The sequence below is a fragment of the Anomaloglossus baeobatrachus genome, chromosome 10 (assembly GCF_048569485.1).
Source record: "Anomaloglossus baeobatrachus isolate aAnoBae1 chromosome 10, aAnoBae1.hap1, whole genome shotgun sequence".
Classification (NCBI taxonomy): domain Eukaryota; kingdom Metazoa; phylum Chordata; class Amphibia; order Anura; family Aromobatidae; genus Anomaloglossus; species Anomaloglossus baeobatrachus.
In genome coordinates this window covers 126,108,666-126,113,494 of record NC_134362.1, presented here as the reverse complement: position 1 = coordinate 126,113,494, position 4,829 = coordinate 126,108,666, and positions in this window count along the sequence as shown.

Sequence of the window (4,829 nt, the reverse complement as noted above, 5' to 3'; positions counted from 1 at the left end):
CCCTTAGGAAGGAGGTGGGTCGCCGGCCAGAGCGACGTTGCAGGGCAGGTAAGTGAGTGTGAAGCTGCCATAGCGATAATGTTCGCTACAGCAGCTATCACAAGATATCGCTGCTGCGACGGGGGCGGGGACTATCGCGCTCGGAATCGCAAGCATCGGCTTGCGATGTCGTAGTGTGCAAAGTACCCCTTAGATCATCAGGTCTGGGGGACTTTTCATAATTTGTGTATGACTTTAGTATCTCATTTAAAGCATATGGGATATTTATTAGGGAAAGATTATTTTCAGAAACTTTTGGAAAATATATTATTGTATACGTGACAGAAATTCATTAATTTTACTGGTTGACTAATACCTCTACCTGCATTTAAATTATAAAGCTTACAATAGTAGTCAGCAAAAGGTGTGCGCTATTTCGCTTGGGTGTTTACAAGTTTTTATCTTTATTAATTATTGCTGAAATTCTTGTCTTATCTTTCTTTTGTTTTATCCTGCTCATCATATATTTGGATGGTATATTATTCGAATAATTAAACTTTGTTTTACATTTTTTGTAGCATCCTGTCATAATCTCTGATTAAGTGAGATCATAAAACCATTCTCAACTTTAATAAGTTAATGAGTACTTATTTATAGTAGGATTCTCAATCTGAGTTTGTTCGATATCTTTGATCCTAGATGAAATTTTTAGATTTTCACTATTTATTTTCCTATCTCTGTTAATCTGGATTAATTTTCCCCTAATAACCGTTCCATATGGTACATTGAGAGACTTCTTGTGTTTTATTTTCTTTAAAATAATTAATCAGTGGTTTCTGTAATTCTTTTTAACATTAATGATGCTGCATAATATATGAATTTGCTCTCCAAATTCTTTCCCTATCGGTGTATCCAAGTATAGTTTAAACATAACCGGAGCATGGTCTGACCAAGTACAGTCACCTTTATCTACTGATTTAAACTTTGTTAAAGCCAATATTGGTGCAAGAACTAGATCAATTCTTGAGAAAGAATGGAACCTGTCTGAGTAACACATATATACTTTTGAAGATGTGTTAAGACAGTGGAAAACATCACATAATTCCTCTAGATCTATCCATGGATCTAAAGTCTGTATAAAATGTCTAGTTTGGGAGGAAAAGTCTAACCTTCCGTTTGGGATCAAAATAAAATCCCCTAAAAAATAGGCTCCCCCTTTGATTTTCTGCGATTATCTTCATTACCTTTGAATTGAAGATTACTTCATGGAAGCTGGGGCCCAAGTTTATTGGTCCCTATAAAATAACAATAACTGCCATCATTATTCAGTAGCATTTCCTCTGGAGTTACCTCAGGCTCCTGGAGCCACAATGTGTTCCACAGGACACTACTCAAAAAGTATGTGAAACCATTGGAGCTATCCCCTTGCCACCAGCTCCAATCATGTTTGATGGTAATTTGGAGTCTCAAATAGCAAAAATGGTTGACTATCCTTTTCTACGTTGTTTCCTTCAATACTTGGTGTACTGGAGGGGTTACAAACCAGAGGAGAGGATGTGGGTCCCAGCATCGAATGTGAATGCCACAAGATTGGTTCATTCATTTCATGGTGCCCATACTGACAGGCCTGTTCTTGAGTGTCCAGAGTTCACTCGTAGATGGCAGGTACTGTCACGAGTGTATCACAGGTGACAGACAGTCTAGTGGTTTTTTGGCAATAGAAGGTCACATTGTTTAGCTGAACAAAATGCTCCCTGACTTTCTTTTGTTCCTGCTGTTAGTATTCATTGTACAAGGTAGCTTTCCTGCCGGGTTTTCAGCTCTTCCCTTTTGGGACCCAGCGGAACCTTCCTTCATTCCAGCTGCTGATTATCAGTTTTCCCCTTGTGCTTAAATACTCCCATCTTCCCTGGACTTGTGCTGATTTTATTATTCAGTTCATTCAAGCTCTGGCTGCAAGCAGGTGGCTTGTACACATCTGTAGTATCATTGCTGAAACTTTGCTGAAATTCTATTAGTCATCTGTTGATAAGTTGTTTATGCTATTTCCCCCTGTGAGTCCTCCTCATGTCCTCTTTAGTGTTTAGTTAGGTTTACGAAGAGCTCATCACAACCGTTGCCTATGTAGGGTCCAACACTAGGGATACGTAAGGTCAGATATCTGCCTCGGCGCATAGATGCGGAACCTATCTAGAGTCGTGTTGGACCGTAGGGACCAAAAATAGGTTTGGTCAGGGGTCACCATCTCCCCCTTCCCTAGATACAGGGTTTCCCTTCCCTTTCGCTTCCCTTACTTCACCATACCTAGCATGCCACTTACATGGGTTCAGGAACCAGGGCAGAATCTGGAGCCTGAGCAGCGAATGGTCTCTGGAAGTCTGGAGCCTGATGTGTAGGTTTCCTTTCACAAGCAATTTCCTTGGATTTTTCCTGAAACCTGTGATTGCCCTGTGTGGCCAAGGAGCTAAGATCATCCAGAGTAACAGGAATGTCAAGACCAGCCAGTTTGTCCTTTATTCTCCTGGATAAACCTTCCTAAACGGTGGACACTAGTGCTTGATTATTATATCCAAGTTCAGAAAAGAGAGTACAGAATTGAACCACATATTAACCCACAGTCTGGACTCCTTGGCGCAACTGCAGAAGAAGACGCAGCAGACATGACACTGCCCGCCTCATCAAAAACTCTTTGAGAGGCCTGCAGAACTTCCAGAATGTCAGTGGTAATTGGGTCATTTCTGTACCACAGTGGACTGACCCAAGCGACTGCTTCTCTGAGGTTTGATATCAGGAACGTCTCTTTGGGCCAGTCTAAAGAAAACTGGTGGGCCACCAATTCAAAGTGCAGGTTGCACTGGTTGATGAAACATTGGTATTGCTTGGGGTCGCCATCAAAGAGAAGTGGAGCAGACGAATGAGGTCTGGATACAAGTGAGACAGAAGGTGGAGTGTTCAGGCAGACATTCACTGACCATAGATGGGCCAGAATTTGATTTTGCTGTTTCTGCATCTGCAACATCTCTTGATATATTTCCGACAGAGTCCATGGCCTGATCAAACTGTAATGATCGCTGCGTCAGATGGTAAAGCGGAGAGCAGAAATGGACCCACTTAACCAAAAGGGTAACCCGGGTTTACCCTTTAGTGGGAGGGACTTGGCTAAGCACCAATCATGAGGCAGATGCCAGGTACCACTCCCAGGGCAGTGACCGGGACTGTGGCAGCTGACCTCAAGGGCAGGGATGGACATGGGGACAAACAGGCAGAGTCTCTAGTACAGCAAGTACCACCAGGAAGTGTGAGGTAGCAGGCACGGCCAGGAAGGACGGACAGAGTCACTAGCATAGCAGGACCACCAGGTTAGCTGAGGGAGGTGGCACAGCCAGGGTGAACGGACATGGTCACTAGTAAAGCTGGGACCATCGGAGTAGTTGAAGCAGGTGGCACGGCCGGGGGTTGACGGACACAGTCACTAGTAAAGCTGGGACCATCGGGGTAGCTGAGGCAGATGGCATGGCTGGGGTGGTCGAACACCAGAGTACAGATGGGACCGGGAGACAGGCAAGGACACTTGTACACTGAAGCAGGAAGTACAGCGAACAAGGGAATCTGACAACTGGCTGGCTAGGGAACAAATCACTAACCAACTAATCAGGTTGATTAGGCACCTCATCTAATGGGACAGTGCCTTAAGTACCCAGTGCCTCTCAGCAATAGGCTGAAAGGCACTTCCAGGGAATGATGTGCTGGCCCTTTAAGCGAAGGGTAGCGGTGTGCATGCATGCCCTAGGAGCACTCCCGGAGGGTCTGTGCGGCGGGCACAGCTCCCGGGGAAGGGAGCAGGAAACACCCACATGGAGGACTGAGGGTACGGCATGCAGTGTGTTGTGGGCCGGCCATGGAAGTAAGTGAATGAGCATACCTTCAGAGAGTAGGGTGAGAAGTGCAGGGACACTGGCGCTACAAAAGCTGTGCAGCGTTTTTTAGGAAGTGGGGATGGGAGCTATATTGTCACACAGTGTTTGTCTGTAAACTTAACACATGTCATACTGCAGAGTCTGAGACGCCACCTGGTGATCTTTGAGTTGCTCAGTTAGAGCTGGGCGTCGACCAGTTGTAAGTTTACTGGTGGGTGAATCACTGCTTGGGTCACAAGTTTCTGCACGCCTATCACAGCAGCCTCCACCCTTTAAAAGATGGTGGAACCTGTTCCTCAACGCCGATAATAGCTTATGAGATGTCGGTCATTTTGCATGGGGATTGAGCTTCCGGTGTACTGGTGTATGCCAGCCTGGTGTGTTGTGGAAATACTTTTGTAAATACTTTTTTATTATCTTCTCCCTTTTCTTTATTTGGGGGGATCGCACCACAATGCTGAAGAGGAGAGAGACCTATTGGATATTCAGGCTGCAATCTCTGCAGCCGCTTGGTCTGAATAGAGACTATGATATTAGTGGTTTCTTGTAATGAATGACTTGCTGATTAAATTCTCTGTGTATTTTTCTGTGATATAAATATAACCCCATCATGTAATTTTGTAAACAAATGCTTTTGGAAGCTATAATATAACCTATGTTTCTCTAGTTTAAATTTCATGATGCTATGTGAATCCTTAAGAATAAAAATTATAAAAAATTATAAAAAAATTATAATAGTAAAAAAATGGCAAAAAAACCTTTTTTTGCAAAATTTTTTTGCAATAATTTATATGAACAAGAGTTTATTTTTGATGGTTAATTGATTGATTATGCAAATGAGTGGGGTGTTTAATCCTACCAGATCCATGAACCTTTATTATTTAGAGTGGGAATTGTGATGCAGTAATCATCATTTGTTTGAGAAAGGCTTTC